This window comes from Pinus tabuliformis, chromosome 4_2, assembly GCF_031772625.1.
Source record: "Pinus tabuliformis cultivar Carrire ecotype Pingquan chromosome 4_2, CPIR1, whole genome shotgun sequence".
NCBI classification, from domain to species: domain Eukaryota; kingdom Viridiplantae; phylum Streptophyta; class Pinopsida; order Pinales; family Pinaceae; genus Pinus; species Pinus tabuliformis.
This window is the reverse complement of record NC_142304.1, coordinates 441,063,440-441,090,517: the sequence shown is the minus strand read 5'-3', so window position 1 is coordinate 441,090,517 and position 27,078 is coordinate 441,063,440. Positions and strand designations below refer to the sequence as shown.

At 33.6% G+C, this 27,078-nt stretch overlaps 1 pseudogene; it reads left to right on the top strand.

The window, feature by feature from the left end:
• The first annotated feature begins 10,286 nt into the window (after positions 1–10,286).
• The window catches only part of LOC149169854 (uncharacterized), a 40,369-nt pseudogene continuing 23,577 nt past the window's right edge, over positions 10,287–27,078 (top strand).

Genomic DNA, 27,078 nt, shown 5'->3' with positions numbered 1-27,078 from the left:
AAAAACTCAAACTCAAGAAAAATCCTCGAACAAAAGACTAAATCCAACCAAATTCGCCACAAAAACAGCATTACGACAACGTCAATTTGCTAAAAGGAAAGGTGCAATCACTGAAATTTCTTCAACAAAAAGAATTAAATTTCTTCAATGATCTTTTTTTTTTTTTTTTCTGTAAAAGTTTTTTGCTCGCCATTTATCTACATTCGCAAGCAATAGGGGCACTATGAGTGGTTTTTCTAGTGAATGGATATGAGCTCTTCTCCTATATCTAGATATTTTTGGGGGATTGAATGTGGGCTCTTGTGCTGCATTTGTTGTGAAACAAGATAGAAAGTTGGGGGTGCAAATTAAAAAGACTGTGTATGTTAGGCATTTAAGTTCTCAGCATGGCTGAAGTTTCCATTGATTGTTGAATCTTAAGATTTTATAGTCACGAAGTTGAAAAGTCTCCTGTGATATTGATATTAGCGCCTTCCTGAGTGTTGATACAAATGGTAGAGGAAAAATAAAACATGGTTTCACTCCAAGATATTTTCTCTCCATGGCTCTCCTTTCACCAAAAGAATTTTTGTTTTGTTTGAAGCGTTTAGGAGTTGGAACTTCTTAGGCATAAAGGAAAAGCATAATTTGTAAACATTACTACATAGAAAATTAAACATGAAACATGAACATGTCATACTAAAAGGTGGGATATAAACAAAAGTATCCCAAGAGTTACTACAATAGTTACAATGCGTAGGAATTTGGACAACCCAAATGGTTGGTAAAGTCAGGATAGTTGATTGATATTAATTTTTTGTTTCAGATGGAAATTTGTTGAATATTTTCTCAAGATTAATTGCAACTAAAACCAATTATTGGTAGTGCTTTTTTTAGTGTTTCCCAAGTAAATCGGCAAGTAATCTAAGAAAAACTAAACAGGAACATGTCATATTAAAGGGCGGGTTATAAACAAAAGTATCCCAAGAGTTAATGCAACAGTTACAATGCATAGGAATTTTGGCAACTCCAATGGCTGGTAAAGTCGAGACAGTGGATTGATATTATTTTTTAGAGGGAAACATGTTGAAGATTTTATTAAAATTAATTGTAACTAAAACCAATTAGTGGTAGTGCCTTTTCAGTGTTTCTCAAGTAAATAAATAAGTAATCTAAGAAATTTCATGATCTGTATTTTGAATTATTATTTTTGGATATTTAATTTTTAATATTAACCTATGAAAAACACATCTTCACTTAATATATATTCGGGAAATATTTCGCATCAATACCACATCATAACAAAACCCAATAAAAAAAACAATAAAACAACATAAAAAAATTACAATAAATTACATTAATCTAATTATAATGATTAACTTAAATATTCCAAACATTATTTTTTTTTTGGGTCAAGTAAAAGTGGAATCTTCAATTAACCGAACAAATATTACATATGGTACACATCTTTACAAGTGTAAAGACCAACAAAAGACAGACCGATTGAAAAACCAACAAACACCAGGTTAACAGAACCCAAAACCTTGCATACAAAACCAAAACAGCCCCCTGGGCATAAATCCTAAGTGAGCAAACTGTTGATCACTCCACAACTCTTCTCCGTCAATTCTTGCTGCGCAATCTCCCCAATTCTATCCATCAAACTCCACCATCGATCTACCTTTCAATCGGACGGTAGATACTCACTCCGATCAACCGAGAAACTCCCGAGATCCACCATCGAGCTAACCTTATTTGGACGGTAGATACTCCCTCCACTCAACCAAGATGCACATTGATCCTATGTCATTGATAAACACCCTTTTGATCTGACGGTCCACAGGATATTGCTTCGGAAACATATGCGGTAATTATTCGCTAAATGGACCCGATCTAGATTATAACCATGGTCTAAAAAAGATATCGAGTCCGCTCAACCCCTTAACCTTCGATCAAAAGGAAACCCGATATCCATACGATATCGAAGGCCTCAAAACCTGTGGTCTGTTGCCCTTCAACAAGCACGTTGCTTAACACATCCTTTACTCTGTTAGTTGGCTAAGGAGAAAGCAATAACGGTAGGATTTGATGGAAAGGAAACCCGCTAGCTCCTCAACCAAGCTCCAGGACTTCCGCTCTTGCCCACACCTGCTAGTCTCTCTCCTACTTATTTTCCATGATCTGGAAGTACTCCATGTCTTTTGTCACCTATCGATGACAATTGTCCCTCAGTTTACCTAAGGGTGTAGAATCCCAGTCATACCAAATATAGCTCTCCTTGCACATCATGCCTTCATTCTCCAGACAATTAGCTAAAAAATTTGCTTCCCTTCGCACATGAACAAAACTGATGGTCCTCAGGATCCGCAAGTGGGAGTGAATACGTTGAAAGACTTGCAAGAGCCTCCAATGTTTCGACACTTTTTCAGGTGTTGTTCCATTACACATTTTCTTGGCTGCATTAATGACCAATTCTGAGTCACCTTCAATGATGGCATTGTATAAATTTAACTTAATCAGGCTTTCGAGGCACTGTTCTAAGGCCATTAGCTCCGCCATGTTGTTAGTGGTCATCCCAAAATGACTATGGAAGATATCCTTTATGCTCCCCTGTTCATATCTTATGACACCTCTAAATCCTACCATCCCTGGGTTGCCCTTAAAAGCCCCGTCTATATTGATCTTCAAAAATCAATGAGGAGGAGGCTGCCAGAAATCTTTCCCTGTAGTTGGTTTGCTCCTTCCCTTAACAGTTCCGAGGGGAACCAAAGAGTGTAGATCCAACTGCCTCAAAATGTGAGCCTCCTGGGCCGAAGGGGGGTCCTCGAGAATTTTCCACGTAAGGGCTCTTACTGTATCTTTGATCTGTCTTAGAATTTGGACAATGATATTCTGGGTCGAGCCTGTTTTATTCTTGAAAATCCTGCCATTTCGTTCTTTCCAAACATACCATATAATAAAGCATGGAACCAGAGTCCAAGCCTTGTTAATGATTTCATTACCAGAAAGGTATTTCCTCCAATTCTTCAAGGTGTTGGTGATGCTGAGTCTGTCTCTATCAATTTGCCTGAAGACAGAGGCCACCCAATCCCACAAGGTAGAGGTGAAGGGGCATAGGTTTAGTAAATGCTCCATCGTTTCTTCCTGTATGCCATAGAGATGGCATTTGGATGGGCCAACAAATCCCCTTTTTCGAAGATTCTCCCAGGTGAGAATTTTCTTATGGTGCCCTAACCACATGAATAACTTAACTTTCATCCATTGCGAGTTCATCCAAAGGTTATTCCAAACTTGGTCAGGGTTTCGATAATCGAAACCAAGGGCCTTGCGTTTAGCTTCTTTGAGGTTGAAAGTGCCTTCAGTGTTTCTACCCCATCTCAGTTGGTCAGACGAGGAAGACACTAAAATCTTCCTCTTATCCAAGTCAAGTGAAGGGAAGCCGCCTGAGCTTTCAAAGGACTCTCTTCACTGTAACCAAGATTCTTCCACTTTCGCCATTTTTCATTGTCCCTTATCTGATCCCAAAAGTCACTGACCATGAGCAAACCTTTGTTATCAGTGTCATTTTTTAGAGCAATTAGTTCTTCTCTAAACAAATTTGGTTCCTGTTGTCAGTTGTCCTCCCAAAATCAAGCAAGGTTACCAGCTTTGATCACCCAGAAACTATGCTACTAAACAATGCCTCTATTCTCCCAAGCAAGGTTCCAAATGTGGGAGCCCTTGATGAGCCCTGACATTCTGATATGATCCTTCTCCTGCCAATTTCTTGCATATTTCTGCTTCCAAAACTTGGCCCAAGGAGTTGTCAATTCCTTGAGCCACCTCCACCACAATTTTGCTCCCGAAACTCTGCTTAGGATTTTAGGGTCATGAAGCCCCAAACCTCCATGGGCCTTAGGTTTGCATAGCTTGTCCCATGCTACCAACACCCACTTCTTTTTCTCTTCCCCTTTGCCCCAAAGAAAATCTCTTTGAATACTTTTGATTTGTTGTAGGACACCTTTGGGAGCAAGGAGAGCTAAAAACATGAATATGGGTATAGCCTGTAGGACAGACTTTGTAAGCACAAGGTGCCCCGCCAAGTTCAAAGACCTGCAGGTCCATTTCCTAACTTTGTCCTGTAGTTTATTGGTGACTGGTTCCCACACTCCCTTACTCAGAGGTTTGTCAGTGAGAGGCATTCCAAGGTACTTGGAAGGTAATTGAGCCCTTTGAAACCCAAGAATTCTGGTGAGGTTCCTCTGAATAGCAATGTCCGTATTGAAAAAAAAAACCTTTGATTTGTCAAGGCTTACCTCTGTACCAGCCACTAAAGCAAAGTCGTTCAGGATTTGTTTGAAAGCGCTGGCTTCCTTAACCGTAGGAATGCCCTGCAGCATTGTATCATCCACAAATTGTAGGTGTGTGGAGGCATCCCCTTCCGAGGTAAGTTTTAGACCCTGGATTCTTCCTTCATCATTTGCCATTTTTATCACTCTATCAAGTCCTTCCATCATGAGAACAAAGAGGAAGGGGGACAACAGATCCCCTTGTCTGAGACCCCTATAGGGAATAAAGGTTCTAGATGGAGAGCCATTAAGCAGTATTGAGAATCTAGCCGTGGATACAAGGGACATAACCCATCTTATCCAGTTGTGGTCAAAGCCATAAGCTCTTAGCACTTCCTTGATGTATGCCCAACTTAGCTTATCATAAGCCTTCGCTAGGTCCAGTTGCATGATCATACCAACTTGCTTATTTCTGTTAAGAGAGTGTACCACCTCGTGTGCTTGTATGATGTTGTTGAGAATCTGTCTTCCTTCCACAAAACTAGTTTTCTCCTATGAAACAAGATCAAAAAGAAGAGGCTTGAGTCTGTTAGCTATCCTTTGGAGATAATTTTGTACACCACATTACATAAGGCTATGGGTCTGAATTTGTCCGGTGTCATAGCTTTTTCCTGCTTTGGAATCAAAGCTATGAAAGTGACATTAAGAGCTTTCAAAACAGTTTTGGATCTCCTAGAGTCTTCCACAACTTCAAGGATATCTTGTTTGACTGTTTTCTAGCAAGCTTTGAAGAAATCCACACTGAAACCATCAGAGCCCAAAGCTTTCCCATTTTGCTTCTCATTGATAACTTTACTAACCTCCTCCTCCGACACTGGCCTGTTAAGATTGAGGTTGTCTTCCCTAGTTACAAGCTTAGGAATGAACTTTGTGAATTTGTTGATGAACCGTGATCTATCTACAAAAGGCTCCTCTGCTATGCTAAGAAAGTGTTGAACTAGGACAGATTCTATTTCTATGTGTGAGACATGCTCTCTCCCATGAGAATCTTTAAGTTTGGAAATTCTGTTATGGGATTTGTGATCCAATGTTGATCTATGAATAAACCTTGTGTTTCTTTCTCCTTCTCTAATTCACTGCACCCACGATTTCTGTCTCCATAAAATCTCCTCTTGTATACACCGATCTTCCCATTCGTTCTGTAGAGATTCATCATAAATTTTTCTTTCCTTAGTAAAACCCTCTAAGATGTTGATCTGATTAATCTCCTGGATTTTCTACTCAACTTCCTTTTTGGCTTTAAAAATATTTCCAAACTCTTGTTTGTTCCAATCTTTAAGCCTAGATTTGATGTGTTTGAGTCTCTATTGTAGTATGAACATTTTGGTGCCTTTAACGGGCCTTTCTTCTGTCCACCATTTGTCAATATTTCTTGTGAAATCAAGGTGAGAGAGCCAAATATTTTCAAACCTGAAAGGTCTGTTCCTCGGTGTTCCCATAAAAGAAGCTTCCAGCTGAACAGGCCAGTGGTCCGAGCCTCCAAAGGGAAGGATTAAAGCTGACATATCAAGGCCTATGATAAGGAGTTCCTCTAAGATTATGAATCTGTCCAACTTAGAGGCAACTTGAGAAGTCCTCCTCTCTTATTATTCCAAGTAAACATGCCATTCGTTGTTTCTGCACCCACTGTAGGTTTTAACCCTGTACAGAAATTACCTGCATACGAATTCTTAAACAAAGAAAATAAACAATGCGAGAGCATAACCCATAAAACACATATGCACAAAGATTTTCCCTGGATCCCAAAACCGGGACTACCAGCTTGATTTTTCATTATGTTCCTTTCAATGTTACAATACATATTTATACATGCCGAAGCATCCAATACCATGGACCGAAAACCATCGCGTCCAATACCATGGACCGAAAACCATCGTGTCCAAAAAACATGTGCGAAAATCATGCACAAAACCATAGGTGGGTCCGCCCAACCTAACATATGGTCCAAAACCAAAATTTTCCGGGGCGCTGCCCCGAACCCCATAAAGTGGGGTTACGGGTGCCCTTCAAACCCCCTATTAACTACGTGGAAAGAATATAACACAACCCAACGCCCACTAGCTCCATGTTATTCATGAAGTTCTTGAAGGCAATGGAGTCCCTGCCTAATTTTCTTGTACTGCATTTTTTCTCTATAAGAGATCTGATCATATTGAACTCCCCTACCAGAATCCATGGTATATCAAGATATCTCTCCCTAAGTTTCTCAAGGGAGTTGAGAAGCTTTAGTTGGTCTTCTAGTTTTTTAGGACCATAGGTAGATCTCCTTATCCCCCAACAGTTGAATCACCATTGATAAATAATTCCTAGACGCTTCATCATCCAGGATTCCAAGTTTTTGAGGATCCCATAGGGTGAGAATGCCCCCCGCCGAGTTATCTGCTTTAACCTCTAGATACTCATACTTGATTAACCACTTAGAGTGCATCTCTCTAATCTTGTCCATTGAACATTTTGTTTCCTGAATAAATATCATATTTGATTTTTCTTCTTTAATTTGACTACTAAGATTTCTTTGTTTCCTTCTACTTCCTAGACCCCTTATGTTCCAGGTTGTAAGCTTCATTAAGAAAGGTTTGTAAAGGAGTAACTGGTAAGATCCTTCATCTTACCTAAGTTAATCATAAGTTTCCCACATTTGGACAGCAACTCATTCTATTTTTTCCTTCCCCTTTTCCTACCAGGGTTCTTTGAAGAAATCATCGGTGTATCCTCCATTGTTTTTACTCCCCTATTCTCCTGGCTGTCATGGTATCTTTTTACTCCAAAGCACTTTGATTGTGATCTCCAGAGGAAGAGCTATTGAACCCTATCAAAATCCTCTTTAGGCAGAGAGTCAACCCCTTTGTTGACTCCCTGTGCCAAAAACTTTTGTAGATCTAGATTCTCTCTCTCTAGAATCTCCTGCAGTTCCTAGTCTTTCATTCCTGCCTCACTTGGGGTCATCTCCTGGTCCCTACTGAGCTCCATCATGCTTGGCACATCATCCGTTTGTTTGTTGTTTTTTGGTATATCCTCCATGTTAGCATCCCCTTCCTTCTCATTGGGATTTTTCTCTGATTCCTGGATTGTCCCATTGAGTTCGACTTCTTCTTCTAAGATCTTGAAACTACTGTGGTTTGATTGCCTGTCTCCAGTGCCTTTCTTTTGGTACCTCTTGCCTCCTTTCCCTTTACCCCCAACCTTAATAAATCCTTCGAGATCCTTAACTGTAGTGGCTTTCATGTTGTTTTCCATCTTGTTCAATGGGTAGTCCCTATATAGGTGCCCATGTTCATGGCACTTATGGCTCCTGAAAGGGACGTGTTCATAATCAACCATCTGCACCCATTCCTCGTCATACACTTCCAAAATGATTGCATCTGGAAGTGCCCCGGATAAGTCCATTTCCACACATATCCGGGCGAAGGAAGTATATTTTCCTCTTAGAGTAGTTTCTGATATTTTTATAAAATGCCCTAGATTAATACCTATAGCCTTTAGAGACTCCGACAGTCAATAATCTAAAGGACGGGAGTAGAGTCTTATCCATACTGGCACTGGGGTGAAAGTTTCTCGTTCTGGGACAAAGTTCATTACTCATGGTCTCATGTAAAGACCTGCAGACACATAAAAATAGGGTCCTCCCTCAAACTCTTTGTCTTTGTCCTCTAAGCTTGTGAACACCGCCGTGAAGAAACCCTTGGACCCAAGGTGAAGTTCTATTTTCCCTTTTGGTTTCTAGTGGTTCCTTATCCATACATGCAAAGCCTTCTCCGTCAGCCAGATCCTCATAAATTTATAGATAACAGCATATTCCGCCATGTGTTCTCTGTGCACCTGCAGCGCTAGGTCACTTAAAACGACTCGAGGAATAGTGGTCACCTTGGATCTACATGCCCATGATGTATTCTTGGAAGCAACTTTCTGACTGCTACTCTCTGTCCTCTTCTCCGTACCGACTTCCTCATGGTTCTCTTCCTATTCTTGAGGTCCGATGGTTTCCAATTTTTCTTTATTTGTAACCTTGTTGCCACCTCTGCTAGTTTCTTGAAGCATTGCGATCCAACTCCCTTGCTTCTGTCTGCAACCAATTGATTGTAGGAGGGAGTAGACCTCCCTCCTCAGCTCCCCTCCATGGTAACCAGCTACACAAACCCTAAGGCAAACCCTAAATCTGATTTGCAGAGCCTCTAAACATGTGTAGTTCAAAGATTAAATATTCCAAACATTAGATAATACACCAAACAAAATATAATTTTAAATACCATCTCCTCCATATCTCTACCAACTTTTCATTTTAATGATCATTCTTTTGCTTCTTTCTTCCAATTTTTCATAGGAATTTCCTCCCAAACACAACACAGTTTTCCTTAATGGCATTACTTGTAGGCCACAAGGTAGAGACAATATTTGTTAGAGATACTTGTGTCTTATTTGAATCCCTCATGGGATTCGGGTGTGAAATGGATCTTGGATCCGAGGATCAGGATCTTATGTAAGAATGAATCCAAATTTGACCAACATATTTAATTTGCTTTTTTTAATACTAAAAATATTTAATTTGTTTTTTATTTTTATTTTTATTTTTAGGTCATGGGCTATGTTTTTTGCTTTACTATTAAATAATGATGAAAATATAAAACCCAAGTAAATGATTTCCAAATGATGCCCATCAATGTTGCCTATCCATAATTGTAAACAATAAAGGTGTCTTTGCTTATGAATGGAAATATGTTCTACTTACCTTTGAAGTGGCAAACTATTTTGTTGGTAATGTAAAAACTAGGTGAATACCATACTAGAAATTTCATACAAAAGCTCCATGCACCTGCTAAATGTTTTTCAAATCTCAACTACAATAAAAAAACACTCTTTTATTTATGGTAAGGATTTTTCAAAAGTATTTAATTTGGATTAAAAAAAATGGGTTGTGGGCTTTTTTTAGGTTGAATACTAAAATATTTAATTTGTTTTTTGGGTCATGGTATATGTTTTTTGGTTTACTATTAAATAACGATGAAAAGATAAAACCTAAGTAAATGATTTTGAAATGATGCCCATCGGTGTTGTCTATCCATAATTGTAAACAATAAGGGTGTCTTTGCTTATGAGTGGAAATTTGCTCCACTTACCTTTGAAATGACAAATTATTTTGTTGGTAGTGTAAAACATTAGGTGAATACCATACTAGAGAGGTTCATACAAAAGCTCCATGCATCTACGGGTCCATTAAGTGATGTAGAATTATAAAAGTTTCCATCGTTGACAATATAAGAATCATCCTTTGAATAGATGCCACATCTTATATTGTAGGTGGCAAGAAGGTATCATTTCTCAATGTTAAGAAAAGTGTGCATATGACACTGTCACTTGTTTGATATGTATAGACAAACTATGAGACTTTCATCATCTCAATATTTAAATATTATTTTAATTGTGTATTACCAACTTAACACAAACACACTAAACAATCTAAATCTAATACAACAATTATTAGTTCAAACCGAAGTACAACTTTTCCAATTTAACAATCCTATCAACATCTCTTTGCACCTTTTGGGAAAATTGCTAGTTATTATCTTTATGGTAGGAATTTAAATTTTACAAAATATTCTTAGTTGTATATATAATTTAAAGGTCAAGATTTATTTTCAAAGTAGTTACCTCTTTTTTGCTTTTTAATTAAATTTATTAATTAAGAAAATGTCATATGAACTAATGTCATTTGAAATTTGTTATGGTTTTTTGGGCATGTGTATTGATAAATCATGGTAATGGCCTATAACACTATCACATAGCCCATTTACAAATTAAAACTTCATATGATAAAGTGGAGATGAATCTCCATGGTCAAAAATCTTGTTATATTTTTTAAAAATAGAGGGGGGGCGAGTCCCTCATTATAGATGTTATATATAGCCCAGATTCACAATTTCACAGTATTTACAATATATACAGATGTGTAATGGTCTCAATATGCTACTTTGCAACGCAAACATGAGTCACAATGGCTGTCGAGCAGCGCGGTCATACATCAGGATTCGAACACGGGTGGGGAGCGGGAAAGTCATCCGTCCCGACCACGTGAACTGTGTGTCTTTTTATATATGTATATGTGTGTTTAACTTATACATTAATTCTTTTATCATTATTAATAATAATAGCTTTAAATAAAGTTATAATTTAGTTAATTTTATGATTTTTTTTTTTAATTTTAGTAACATAAAATGTATGATTAAATGTATATTTTCATATTGATTATAAATTAATTCCTATTTATATTTATCAATCATTTAATTTATATAACTAAATTAATTTTATTTAATATTAAATTTTATATATATATATAATCTAAAATATACTTTATCATATATCTAATATTATTAAAAAAAATTTAAATAACTAAATTATAATTATATTTAAAATTATTATTATTAATAATTAGAAATTATATAATTCAAACTCATATTTACATTTATTTGTAAGTTAATTTTTAATAATTTTTCGAATAGAAAAAATTTAAAAGTCTATAATCTAAAAGGGATTGGTATAATGCTTCTTCTCTTTTCTGGTTCCTTGTAAAGTGGAAAATCAAATATTTGACCTTGTCTAGACCACTATTAGAGTCAATTTTGATTTTATAGTTTAGGTTACTAAAACATTTAAAGTTCGTTTTCGTATTTAATGAATTTTCCCATCAAAATTTAAGAATATATTGTATAGTTAGGGGATATTTTTTTTTAAAGTGTGTAAATGAGTTAAAATAAATATGAAAATAAATTATATGTAAGGTATTTATACATCTAATAAGTTGGTCATTGTTTTGGACAACATAGTATAGAGTAAAAACTACATCGACCTTATTACTCAAGTATGTGGATTTATTTTTATATGGTGTTTGAATAATATTTTGGAGGATCTAAATTATTAACTTTAATTAAAAGTTTGAGATTGAAAATCTTTTATCATAACCATAATATGCCTATTAGGAGGTGTTAAAACTTTAATCATTATGAGAGAGGTTTCATTTTTAGTATAACATGTTTTTATGGTATATATGAGCAATGTAAATGGGTTAAAGAGAATACATAGCAAACTATTGATAACAAAAAAAAAGCATCAGAAAAAACTATTTTGAGAAGGAAAAACCCATACTTTAGAGAAAGCTCAATGTATTTCTCAATAACTAATAATAGTTACACTACATATTTTAAGGTATTCTCTTAATATGAGCAGCTCTTAATATGAGTAATGAGGAGCATGCTCTTTTTTTCTTTGCTTATATCATGTTAAAGCATGCATTTGGCATGAGGTCTCTATGAATTAACATGAGATATCTTATAATGGATTTCTTTAAGCCTTTAAATAAGCTTCATTACATCAAATACTATGAATTAACCAATACCAAGGACCTATAGAACGCTAATAATGAAAACGGACCTATAAACCGCCAATAACGAAAATATTAACAATAACTGAATCAAAATTGTTTTAACTACTTTATGGGCCAGTCAAGATTATCCCAACAAAATGGTAAAGATGACCACCAAATAAATTATAATATACCACATTTCTTAGTGCTCCATAATGACTCAATATTTCTTTGCCTTTCGCATTGTAAATATAAAAATAACAAGATATAGACATTTATTTTGTTCAAACTTTCTCAAAGATAAATTTTTTTGTTCATCGTATTGTATGATGTGATTTCACTAATTATAAATTCATTTTTATTTTTCACTTAAATTTATTAATAAGAGTAGTACGCATTTAATATTATATCCTGAGCATAAGTACTCATTACACAACAAAGTAAAGTTTTTCTGGATTTGGAATAACATATTAAATATTCTTTGTGACAAATAGATTACACATTGATATAAAATATAGTATATCTTTTGTAGATATTTTAAAAATATGGAATCTTAAATTAATTAAATTTCTTAATTATGTTAACGTTACAACTTTGAAATCCATGTGTGGGCAATGTGGAAGGGGCATGTAAACCACCTCACCCAGCAACGGAAATTGAGGATGTGTTGTGTTGTCCCTCTCTGGAATGAAATATGGTTTATATCTAATGAAGGATTCAATCATGTTAGATATTAAACATAGTGATTTCCTCCACATGCATGGAGCATGAAACAATAATTTTTCACTTGGGTTCATGGTTTGAATTCATTTTTTCCTTACCATTCTACTCATGATAAATTTTTATTTGTATTTATTGTTCTCAGTCTAAGAGGATTAGATGACAATCAAGTCCTCAACGTTCAGCTCTCTTGCATGATTTAACTATTGTTTTCCTCCTCCAAGAATTCATTAGATTGATTAGAGTTATGAGGTTGGAGATAAAGTATTCCTAAGGGTAAAACCTCAAAATAGATTCATAATGTTTGGAAAGTTAATGAAGTTGTCTCCATGATTCATGGGACTATTTAAAATCATAGAGAAGAAGGCACTAATAACTTATCAACTTGCATTATTTTCATATTTAGCATGCATGCATGGTGTGTTTCATGTCTTTGTCTTACATCATTGCATTTTTATCCATTGCATGTTATTGATTTGATTTTCTTGCAAGTGATAGAGGAGGGGACGATGATGGAACTAGATCGTATACTAGACCAATGCACTCAACAACTTAGATGTTGATCATTTGACCAAGTAAAGGTCCAGCAAGACATTTACAATCCTAATTCGGCTACTGGGGAGGATGTAAAGGAGATGAATCATTGATTCTCCTTCTTGTTTTGAAACTTCCAAACAAATTTTAGATTAGGAGGTGTATGCAGTGCCCCATCCTAGCTTGACTTGAGGTAGAAACTTCCAGTTCTACTTTGACTTCTGAGATAGATATTATGACATAAATTTTATTCTTTAAGTAAATCATACATTGTTGATCCATTTATTATTTCATTTGATAATGACTCACATTATTCTTATTCTGATTATTAGTCTATACTATGTTGATTATTATAATATCAGTGTGGTAGTAATGATTTTGATGTTTCTTACCATGCGTGTATTATGGTGACTAATCGTTATGATAAAATGTTATTGATAATTGTTTGAATGTGGAAGGAGACCATGATGGTGCATGATTGGGAAGTGATTCTAGTTTGGTTATTGAGTACATTTGAAGCTACAATATGAATTTATTGATGATATATTGTTACAAAATATCGATGACATATTAGTGGTTACAAGAACATATTACATGCTTACTGAATGTCTCACACAAGGGTGACAATGTTGTATGAAGTATATTAGATCTTCTTTGGAGGGGTGGGGCGACATATTTAATATCACCCACTAGCACTCTAGCAATGAATTAGGTTGGAAAGTGTTAGGAACTTTCACCTTTATGTTCATGATGTTATGAGGGGTCGATCCTAGATTTAGTCACTCACAAGGTTTCATTGAGGGGTGCACACTAAGGTAAATACTTTAATCTTCAATCACCATTAGTCTCACAATAAATATTGACCTTGGAGTTAATGGTTATCTCCACCATCATACCTATGTCCCCCTCAATTAGACATGGATACCTAAATAATAAATGCTGAGGCACCCTTGGTATTAGGAAAAAGGAAAGGTAATTGGAATTGAAAATTTATGGATAAACACTAAATTTAAGGAGTATAAATAAAATGAGGTTTTAGAAGCAAGATTCTAATTAAAATTTTAGAAAACTTTGGGAAATGGGACTATGGGGATAGACTAAAATCAAACTTTAGAAAAATCAAGATGGAGTAAAGTACCTTAATAAATTATTCTAGCTATCCTAAAGCATGTGAGGAGAATATTCTAGAACTAGAAATAATGGCAATAAAAGGTTGATGGAACACTAACACTCAAAGGGGGAGATTTACATGAATTAAAAACCATCAAATTAAAAATTAGGAAAAATGATATTCATGATAATGCTCCATGTGGAAGAAGCATAGATTTCGAATCTCTAACTAAAATTTGAAATTGAAAAAAAAAAAAAAGGAAATTAAATACACAAATCCAACACCTAATAGTTAACACAAGTAAAATAAACATGTGACCTCCAAATTAGGGGAATTTGAAATGGGATAAAGGGAAAAATAGGGAACATGTGTTTCAATGAGAGAAATTGGTCCTTTAAAGAAAATAAGAAATTGAAATTCATGAGAGTCTTAGTAAAATTGTGACATATGGCTAGGTGAATAATAGGAATATTAGAAATTAATAAATTAATAATTCTACATGAGAAGACAAGTAGTGAGACTAATATTTTATGCATCCTAATGTTGGATAATTTTTCTAATGCAAAACTATCATGAGTGACTAATTGAGCTTTGTTGTGAGTTTGGTGTGTGTGGATATTGTATTGTGTGGGAACCTCTTGGGCTTGAGAATTTCTCTCCAAACTACTACAATATTCATCTCTCATATAGCCACATAGTAACTCAAGGGTCCACATGGAAAATCAGTACTCAAGGAGCAGGTAGGAAGGTCATCAATGAGTCAACAACATTTAGTAAATATACAAAGAATCTAGGTTGATTCTTCTTCATTAGAGATTGAAACTGCATCAAGAATCAACTTCAATGTTATGTATTATGATGGTGCAATGTCAATGGTGAATGCCATTTTTTTGCTTCAATTCATTTGTATCATTTGTATAAAACCTACTTAGTCTTTAATTGTTGATGAAAGATCATTTGTACTATTATTTTGAGATAGTTATGATATTTTAGAACATGGAATAATAAATGTATATATCCAAATGAATGGTGTTGTGCCAAGTATAAATTTGTTTATTGTTGAATCAATGAGATTACCATTCATTCTTCCTTTATTCTTAGCATTGAAGCTTATATGATTGACTTAATTAAAGTTTGTAATTGTTTATTAATATATAATTTGGTATGTTATACATTGATATGAATTAAACATGTATGAAATGCAACTGTTAATCAAGTCATACTCTAGTTGAATTCCAATGACTAGTTGAAGTATTGATTATTCATTTTACCACACACTTTTCTAATTCCTAATGGTGATAACTCAGTGAGAAATTTGAATTAATATGTTTAACATTGAAGTGGTTTGATATAAAAAAGTAACCTAAACCCATAAATTATCCATTCCAAAAAAATGGAGTATAGTTACATAAGTAATTTAGAAATATAACAAAATGTTGGAATTGACAAAGCGAATTTTATTAAATTTATGGGGTGGAACCTAAATTGATAATCAAATATTAATAAGAGAGAATGGAACTTTCAAGTCTAGCCTAAGACATCACTATAACCTTGGGGATTATCCTTACATTGTCAATGAGAGTAAACCCTCTCCTAAATGTGTGTAATAATGTTCTTACATGTTTCCCCTATGCAAAGGAATGATACTTAACTATATAAACTCTCTATATAGATCTAGAGGTTGTAATTATTTTATTGCATTGATATGAAGGATTCGCAATTGTGTACATCAGTTTTCCTTTCGTTAAATTTAATTTGGACAAATTGGAATCAAGGCATTGACATTGTGAGAGTTCAAATTCAACTTTCATGTCTCTTCCTTCCTTGTGTTCACAAGACTGCAGATCAATGTTTAAACCACAATTCCATGTTGTTAAGTACTTAACACTAACAATAGGTTATATCACCAAATATTTAAAACATTAAGCACCCAATCACTATATCCAAGTGATATTCATAATCAAGCACTATGATTGTGCACTTACCAGAAACATGGGATATTGGAGAGTTTAATGAAAGGCATTTTTTCCATCCTGGTGTAATGGTAACAACCAACAAGAAAAATTGTGTCACTTCAAGTCACCAAAAATTAGAGGGCTAACTATCGCTTCACCACTAGTTAACCACACTAAAGAAACCACATAAATAAATATCGATATGTTATGTTCCATTGTAGTCTATCTTGGTGTGATGGACTTCAAATGATGTCAGTATTTCAGTTACTTGGCATCATTAAATAATGACACCAAAAGTCTGAAATACTAAAAGAATTGAAAATAAATTTTAATTGAAAATATCAATATGGTTTGTACCGATGTAATAGACTGAGGGTTGATAGAATTAATTCAATTACCCGAACCCATCAACTAATGGTATAGGAAGACCAAAGTACTAGAAGAATCATAAGGTGTAAATATAAAAAAAGTCTCAGTAAGGGCCATCTTGGTGTGACAGACTATTAGTTGATGGCCATAATTTAGTTATCCATGCCTTCAACTAATGATATTGAATATTGGAATATCAAACAAACTATAAATACACTTAAATAAAAGACTTGATATGTCAAGGCACCAGAGTGATGTGTTTGCAAGTGATGATAACATTCTTGTTATATTTTGCATTAGTTGATTGTGATGGACTTAGAAATTTGGAAAAAAATTGGGTTTCCCACTCTATAGTTTGTGCCTACACACATGCACACACACACAGATATATATATATATATATATATATATATATATATATATAGAGAGAGAGAGAGAGAGAGAGAGAGAGAGAGAGAGAGAGAGAGAGAGAGAGAGAGAGAGAGAGAGAGAGAGAGAGAGAGAGAGAGAGAGAGTAATATTTGTACATTATTCAAGTTCTTATAGTAACATACACATGAAAGCATGAGATGATGCCACATAGAGACTATGTCGACCCAAGGCTGAACAAATCAAAAGGAGGAGTTCATCAAATGAAGTTGCCAAGATGGTGAAAGAATGACTTCCAACAATCATATATTTTAAACCATAAGACATAATCCATTGAAATTGTATTTTTCAGAGAAGCAGAGGCAATGGAGCAAAAAATGAAAACCAAGGAAAGCTAAATAACTCAAAACAAATCAAACTAAATCAATCCAAAAGAGAAATTAGAAAAATTCATATTGGGGACCTTTAGTTTTGAAAAATTAAGGAGAATTTCTTAGGCCTCAACAATTGGCAATACACGAGGACAAAGAAGTTATCTTTAGTGTATAAATAACAGGGTTAAATTTATCAAAAGTTAAAAAGACAAGTTTCACAATGTTCCCATTCATTGCACCACTTTCTATGGGGCCCACATAAGATGGGTCAAAATAATATAATTTCATAAATATGAAAGTACTATATGTGTCCCAGTCTTAAAGAAATGAATCAAAGTATATGGAATATTTATTTTATATTTTTCCTCATAATATCGAATAGAAGATGTAAGGGTAGGGATTTTAGATATTAGTATATATTTATTGAATGTAAAGCTACCTATTTTTCTCGACATTGCTTCATTTCCCGCGAGCATCCATAGCCCTAACAAAGATGTCTCAGAACCATACAAGCATGGCCCCGTTGCTAGTGAGTGTCCATAGCCCTGACGGATTTACTTGTACTTCCCACACTTAAGTGTTTTCAACTCTCTTATGCTTTCCCCCTATTGATTTTCTTAATTGGAGAGATGGATTTGGAAATTGGGTAAAGAGAGTGGGGTGGAACAAGAGGTGTTTTTATTCAAGGAAAATAGATTTCATACTTGTTAATTATGACCCCACAACCCTTCCCTGAATCTACCAATGTAGAGGATTTATTTAAATGTGGTGGGAAAAGAATGGGATTCATAGAATAAGACTAAGTTGATTGTTTTCTTTAAAACTTGAACCATACTACTTGAAACACATTCAAGTGTTCCTCCATAGTCATTGGGCCAATGTATGGGGATGGAGACTTACTAAACATTTCCTTTAGATAAATAAAAACTCATTTCAGTGACATAGTATAGATTCCCCTAGTCCAGCAATTGGTGTCGCATAGAAAAGATCCCCATATAGATTTTATAAATATCAAGAAATGTAAATCAAAACCAAGAGAAAAAGAAAATTCAAAAAAATATACAAACCAAAATCTTGAAATGAAAGAAAAGTGTAGAAAATATCAAGGTCAGGAATGAAATAAAACACTAACTAGACAATATGTGTATATAAAACTTAACATAAAGAAAAGGTGCATTGCTAAGTAATTATCTTGATAAATATATCCTTCAATTAATTTCTTGGTTGGAATGACTTTTATGTTGGTTATTGATCAAGAATTTATTCAAAAGTAAAATTCCAAGGCATAGTAATGACTAAAAGTTTAAGTATGAGTATTTCATCAGGATATTTTTTCCTTTAACATATCTTGCTTCATGGTTAAACTAATCGGCCTCAATGATCAGTTTTTAAAGATAATACTTACGAGAAATATTTAACAAGAGTAAATATGAGCAAGATAATAAATAACGAAGAAGGAAAAATTAAAGTGAACTTCCCTGAATGCATGTTGATGATAGCTCATCTTTTAGCATGAATGTGATCAAAAGTACTTTATTCAAATAGAAAAAAAAGTGAATAAACTAATTAATTTACTAATGTATTCTAATATGCCAACAAAGTCAAGTCTCCAACAAAGTCACCTAAGACCTGCAAAAAAAATTATAACAAGGATTAGAAACAAAATATGACTAAAATGAGAAAATTGGAATTATAATGAAAACTATCAGAAGATGAAGATAAGCATATGCAGGCATACCTTGAATAATCTCATTGTAGTTTACCTTACAATTCTCGAAAATCTCCAAAGTTAGTGTTTTAAAGAACTTCTTCTTATATAGGATTTTGTAAAGTATACAATAAGATGATAATAGGTAATAATAATTTTGAGGTTTCACTTATGCTCATGATCATCAAATTTATTAAATCTAAATTAAGTGCTAAGACAATCATTGATCCAATGTAAAATACTGCCCTGAAAGGAAATGGTTTACAAGGATTTAAACATAGTAAGCATCCAAAGAGATATTAGTAGGAACATTCATAGATACTTGAAATGAATTCTGGAGAAAGGAAACATCATCAGAGCATAAGTTTGAAGTATCATATTTGTGCTCAGTTAAAGATGCTTATAATGGAGTGAAGAAATAAGAATCTTCTAGACCCAAAAATGAATATGCATTGCTTTGTGTTACAATTGTTTAAATCGATTACTGTCCTCTTTGCAAATTTTGATTCATATTATGTTCCACATTGTATGTTTGATCATGTGATGGATATCTAAATAAGAACATCAAAAAAATGAGCATAAAATATTTCTATTAAATTTAGTTTAGAGGGTCAATCCTTAAAATGAAATTTTCAAAGCAAAACAAATCTATAATGAAGCATATGTACAAATTCATTGTTCAGTATTAACCAAAGCACACCTTGTTAACCCACGATCCTAATGAGTAAAGGAATACTTCCTTGAAATGTCCCATGCATAAATTGATTTTGCCAATGATATTTTGAACCATTTTCAATCCTTCCCTGGGAAGTGGAGTGAAAACCAAGAAAAATTAAGGTGGGCCTTTCTAAAGAGCTTGTGACTTGCTTATTCCATAACTAAATTATTCTAGTAAGTAAAAGAAAAGCAAACAAATTAAACTAAACTACTCCTACTCTACTCTACTCTAACTAAGAAGTTTAAGACTAAGTGAAATCATATTTCCAGTGGAGCCATTCATGTTGCTTTAGCCCTTTAGTCGTATGTACCACAGGAATTAGAAGCAGAAGCAAAATCATTACTAAACTATATAAAGAAATCTTTAACCTATATGTCAATCTACTTCTGATAGGTTCAGGAAAAGAAATTCATTTACAAGAAACCTCGCTTGAAATGAATCTCCAACCATATTTCAATTAGATCATAAAAATGAACATGGAAATTTGTTAAAGATTGGAGAAGATTCAAATAAGGATAAGATATCAAGGCAGAATCAAATAATGTACTTTCAAATGTTGGGGACTATAGAAAATAGTTAGTATTCGAAAATAAACTTATATTAGTATTTACATAAGATACATTTATGTTAGAAAACATCATAACCCAATTTCTAGAAATTTCCTTCTCACAAGTACCAATTTAATCAATATCATTATTATTATGTACTTGCGAAAATAGTTTGAGATTATGGTAATACATAGGAACTTGATTATATTCAAAATCATATATTGAAATGGATCTTATTTTCGAAAAATTAAATCATGTAGATGATTAAAAGATTCAAGATGAGCATCTATTTTAGCATTATCAGTATAAAAACATGTCTCATATTGTGCTATAAATATGATTTAAGGATTGACAAAATGATGGTTTGATGAAGGGTAAAGTGACTCAATATTCTAAATCTCTAAATCACCATCATAAATGTCTTCCCACTATTTACTTGCCATCTCTTCAATCATAAAAGATAAATTAGAACTAGAAGTATAACTAGATGAACATACATAAAAATTATCATAACTGTTGGAAGAATGATCATTTAAAAGCTCACTATCCTTATCATAATTGGTGACAAGTTGATAACCTATTTGATTAATGGCAAGTCCTTGTCTTGTAAAAAGGCATTAATTTAAAAAAGGAACCTTTAAATAATTGTTAAACAAATTATTATTGATAAAAAGATTAGGATATAATGAGAAGCAGTTGTTCAAGCATATAAATATGAAAGTTTCTCTACTTGTAGAATGATTATTAACGTTAAGAAATGATACTTGAGTTTCCAATACCATTTCTTCATTTTTTTATTCAATGCAGATATCAAATGCATCATGATTTTAAATACTTTTGGGAATGTAATTCTTTGGGTTAGATAAAGGTTTACATTCCTGAATATCTAGGTATTTTGAAATATATGGTTGAACAACACTAATTATAACAATTTAAAAAAAATATATGGAATCACCTTTAATAAGAAAATTCTCATCATCAATGTTAATGTTTTTAACCTGAATTATTGATTCGTGATCAATTTTCTTCTTCATTATAATCAGCATATTTATTATGATTCGAAATAGTTTGAAGAGAAGCATTGATTTTATTAGATTTATCATAAATTTCCAAAAGTTGTTCATTAACATTCTCTAAATTATTTATTTGGGTAGCATTAGTCATGTCACTATAAGCAATAGGTTTAACAACAATAGCAAATGTATTTAGGAAAGTTAAATCTTCAAGTTCATCATGATTATTTTAAATACAAGGAAGACAAACAATATGCCTAAACCATTCTATTAATTCAATGTTAGAAGGTAAATATTGGGATTGAAATTTAAAAACAAATCAATTTGAATCTAGTGAGAAAATCTTCTAAAGATTCACCTCTAAATCTACATTGATTCTCAAGTTCGAGGCATACCTTATCGTAATCGTATTCCTGAAATGCAAGAAGGAGCATTCTTGTAAATTGATCCAATCTATGTACAGAGGCAACTGGAAATGTTTCACACCCTTCTTTGGCTTGGCTTGTGAGAGTAAGAGTAAAAATTATGCATATTACATCTTCCTCAATATCATAATCATTAATATTTTTCATAAACTAAAGAATATGATCAAATGCAGAACATTACTCTTACCATCAAACTTTGTATTTGACAAGTGATTTACTACCTTCATTGGAGTGCTACAAGATGCTCATCCAAAGATGTAACTCCAAATAGGCATTTTGAAAGAGCCATTGAAAAATAAAAAGAATTAAAACAAGAAAGTCCAAAGGGACAACTCCTCAGTGGCCCTCCTTCGAGCATCAAAAATGTTGATGTCCAAAATTGACCATGTCCAACATTAAGGAATTCACCCAGCCGGGGCCAAAATTAGACCCTTTTCCATTCAGGATGGTGATTTTGATCGATTATGGGCTCAGTTGCCTCAACCTAAAACTAACCTAAACTAATATAAACTAACCTAAATGTATTAATTATCTCTAAATCTAGCTTGTATCTACTAGTGTACGATTATACTTTTTGGTATTCATAGGAAAAAGAACACACTTGCCTACTTATAGTTGCTTGAAGAAGGTAGATTGTTGAATCAATTGAAATAAGGGCTCAGCCAGGCCACCGGGAATTTTTCTCCTACATAAAGATACTTTTAAAACAAAAACTAAATCTAAATTCAATCCTATGTAATAATGCAGAAAACAAATAAAATTGTCCTCACATACTAGGTAAGGTACAATAGTTTTAAAATAAGAAAATTTACAAGAATTTTAAGACTGATATTGAATCACAAGAATAGTTCTTATAACTAGTATTAATAAACCACTTCATGCCTTGAAAGATTATTATAACATGAAATCTAGACAAAAAAGTTATCAAATTAAAGAAGTCTCACACTTCAATAACTATTTAATCATGTATACGTTTTTAAACATCCAAGAAAATAGTTTATGATTCTTCACTAACGTAAATATTCACATTCATAAACAGATAAAAAAATCATTCAATTATTTGATAGATAGTTGTTCAAATGGTTAAATTAAGCATAAATGGCAGTAGTGCAATAATGTTGCGTAATGTGGCACCTACGAAAAAGATGAGTCGACTAAATGATGAGGGAGTGGAGAATTGTGTAAGGTTTTGGATTTGGGTATGTTTGTGTGAGTAACGCACTGGTGGCCCGAGTGAATGCATGTGAGACATGGCGCATACATGCATGACATGGCGATCTCACCGAAACTCCCTTTAATAGTTGGACATTAAGTGGTGTAGTGTGGCACACAATATATACGCGATAAGAATGGTGTCATAAGGTTAAAATTTATGTGTGCAATTAAGCTCATTTTCGCACATATGTATATTATTGTTCATAGAGGTCCAAACCTTCCCTTTTAATATTATAATACTTAGTGTTTTCTAAATGTGATATTATATGTTTCAGTGGATTTGAAATGCATTATGAACTCATTTTTTTTTAAGAAAAAAACCAGGATAGATTTATATTAAGAGAATATAAAAGTCTTCAATACATAAGACTGTTGCATTATGAACCCATACTACTGCGTAGCTTATTACAAATGCACTATATACATTGACAAATGCTTATTCTCTCACTCATTTCTTAAAATGCGTTGTTTCTATTATCACATGTACGAACAATGATGGGTTGTAATTGGGTTGTAATTGGTTTATGGAGAAACCAACTTGGAAAGATTAGTGGCTTTATGTAGAACAATAAAATAATATATATAATATTTTGATAGATTTTTTTCTGGCTGGGATATCAATTTTTAAGAGATTATGGGAAAAAGAGAAATTTGAAAATGATTTGTGAACTATTGTGGATATTTTATTAGACCATTTGTCACAACATATTTGATAATATTATATTTAAAATATGATATTCTACACTATTACTATTTTATTTAATTTCTAGATCTGTAGATTTTATTGTAATTAGTACATGCATGCAAATGGAAATTATTCAGAAAAATAGAGAATGAAAAAATAATCTCACACACACATAAGACACAAGATATGCTCTCTAGGAAACCCTTTTGGGAGAAAACCTAGTTAGAAGGTGAGTTTGTTTTGCTCTCTTTCTTTGTCTGGAAATATGGTTGCATGTACAAAGAAGTAATGTTTGTGATCCATGGGCTACTATAGTGCACAGATCCTCTCTGTTTGCTCTACCTCCTATCTCTCATGGTTATCTTTTTTCATCTATGAAACAAAATGCTCTCTAAAGAATGGAATGCTTCTTCCTCCTAGTGGCATGGTTATAACACAGCACGGTAGCCTACTAGTGGTTAATTTTGGCTACATCAACTCTTAATTAGAGTTACAATATAGACTCTTCTAGAGTCTTTTACATCATAATCAAGTGACTAGCCCATTTTCCATGAATAATGGGGGCGGAGGGGACATCCTCTCGAACTATAGGTGTGAAAATAGGAAGGTCAAATTCTGAGTGGCATAACTTTTGCATACAGAATCTTATTGGTGTGCTTCTTGCGTTGTTGGAAATTTATTTGTGTGTAGAATAACATGAAAATGTGTGCACTAATGAACTAAATTTTTACCCCCAAAAAATGTCGTTTGATGCCTCAAAACACTCCTGGTAGGTTTCAGACCCTGTTTCGCCAAATTGGGTCCCGTTGGTAAAACAGGTCCCATGAGTTGATTCCTCCACTTTTTCACTCCAAATGCATCGAGATAGATGAAAAAAAATATAATGATCTAATTCAAATTAGAAAATCACCTAAGACCCCAATATCTCAAGCTCTAAGAGAATTTCATTAGTTATCAAGAAAACAAATAATTTCTCATTAATTAATAAGCTTTGGGATCTCATGGTAGTGCAAGTCATTGGATTGATTTATGGATCCATGGCCCCGACCTTATTTTTATAATATGATAGAGATATCCCTATCGTGGTGGGCTGACTGGTCAATGTTGAAACTAGGTGTTGGTTTTAAATCAAATTCCAAATGGTGGGTACCCACACCTGAGGTGATTGTCAATTGTCAATGTTAAAGCATGAGTTTTAACTTGTGCATTTTTATATAAGTTAACTTAGGTAACACCATGTTGTAAACGACTTACCCTAAGAGTTCTCATCATTTTACAACCTATGTTTCAGTTATAATGGAGGACATGAATGGCTTTGAAAAAGGAAAAAATATAGTGAAAAGAAAATAGTGAGATTGATTTTATTACGTATATTACAATAGTACATTAGTTAAATGTCATTGTTTATGCATTATATGTTACAAAATATTAATATTAATGTACATGTTTAGTGTTGATGTTTTTCCTATTCGTATAAAATTTAAATAATTATAATAATAATAATAATTATTATTATTATTATTATAACTTTAATTAATTTTCAAAATATAAAAATAACTTTAATATAAAATATACAATTATAAAAATTAATATAGTGTAATATAAAGAAATATAACTATAATATATAAATCCAAGAGTTAACTATATAAAATAATATATATAGATATAATATATCATATATACAAAAATATCATATAAATTTATTACTATGCATACATTATTCAAGTTCTTATAGTAATATCTACATGGAAGCGTGAGAATGATGTTATGTAGAGACTAACTCGACCTAAGACCAAATAGCTTAAAAGAAGGAGTTCATCAAAATAAATTGCCAAGATGGTGAAAGCAATATAAGACTTCAAAAAATCATATCTTTTAAACCATAAGCCAATATCTGGTTAAATTTCATTCATTGCAAATTTGTCGGAGAAGCGAAGGAAGTTGAGGAAAAAATGAAAACCAAGGAAAGGTAAAATTACTTAAAACAAATCAAACTAAACTAATCCAAAAGAAATATTAGCAAAATTCATATGGGGCCCCTTTAATTTTGAAAAAATAATGGGAATTATTAGGGCCTCAACACCTTGTTACTAGAATCCTTGGGCCTAGTATAAGGACCAATCCCCAACACTTATAATAGACCCTCCCATCCCCTTTTACTCCCTCGGGATGTGGAAGGTGTTACTTTATAATTAACTAAACCCTCAAGATCTATCATGAAGGTAGGGTTACAAAATTCCTCTTCTTCCAACTTCTTCAGAACTCAAAACAATTTCCACCATCGTGTTCAACTCATCAAGACCTTGAAAGCTATTCCCTTTCGAATTTCAACCAATTAACTCTTGTCACATCAACAAGACACTACACATGGCACCCACGTGTGTGCTCCATGGCCTTGCCACATCACTGTTGGAAATTCCATCTCACCCATAGCACCAACGTGGCATCCTTGCAACCATAGTCATGCATTTGAGGTGCTTACCACCTCACCTTAAGTTGTGGGCCCCACTGATTTTGGTCCCTTCAAGTAATTCAGTCATTTCATTTTATATCCATTTTTGGGGGAAAATCTAGGTGCACCTTAATTTTCACTTTGGAATACTCCCTGGACCCCTAGATACATCCATGAAGTAGTAAATCCATCCTTGCACAATTATTCCACCACATCGGGCCCCACCCCAGATATATTGGGCTTCCTCCATGATCTATGTCAACGCATATCTAGCCCCAACCTAGATATATTGGGCTTCCTCCATGATCTAGTTCAACGCATATATGGTCCCACAGAAATAATCAGCCAAGCAGGACCTATTATGCATACTTTGCCCTCTTCTCATAAATATAAAGAAATGGGAATTTGGCCTATTTCCATAAATGTGCAACCTAGAGTAGCAAAATTTCCTGGACATAAACTTCACTCAAGAGGTAATATGGCCTCATGCCTATAATTCTCTACATGGTCCCCACTCTGGATGCTTCCACCAGTCGAATAGATATCCTGCTTCACTAATATTTTCCATAGAAATCCAGGACTTCTGAAAATCGATGCACATTTGATTTCTCCACACCTTTGAATACAATCTAACATTGGAAGGTGAAAAAGGTATTTGTCTTAGATAATTAATTCATCCAAGAACCCATCTGACCCTGGATACAAGTGTAGAATCTCTACTACACTTCACATAATGTTAAATTCAAGGAATTCTTCCAGAATTCCTTTAAGATAGGGAATTTTTAAGATCACCAACTTTCAGGATAGAGTCTCATATCCACTATGAAACCTTCAAAGGGATTCTATCATGACCTAAATAGATAAATTTCTCTAATGACCTTGCATTATATCAAAAACTGAGCAAATGTGAGAAAATGGTTTCAAGGTTAGATTTCACAAGAAGCCCCAATCTTGCTTACCCTATGAAACTAAGGAATTTTTTACTACAACATGCAGGTGTACATTACCATGAAATATCATGTTGTTCTTAAACATGTGAATACTAGGTTTAAATGTATGCTCATGCATCACACAACCTTTGCATTTCCTCTTTATCATGTGAAGTAGTCTACATACTCAAAGTAGACAACAAACCATGAAATTTAGAACATATCAAGTAAATGGCATCACATGCTATGAGAAACTAGCTAATGGACTTCAAGCAAGCACGCACATTCTTCT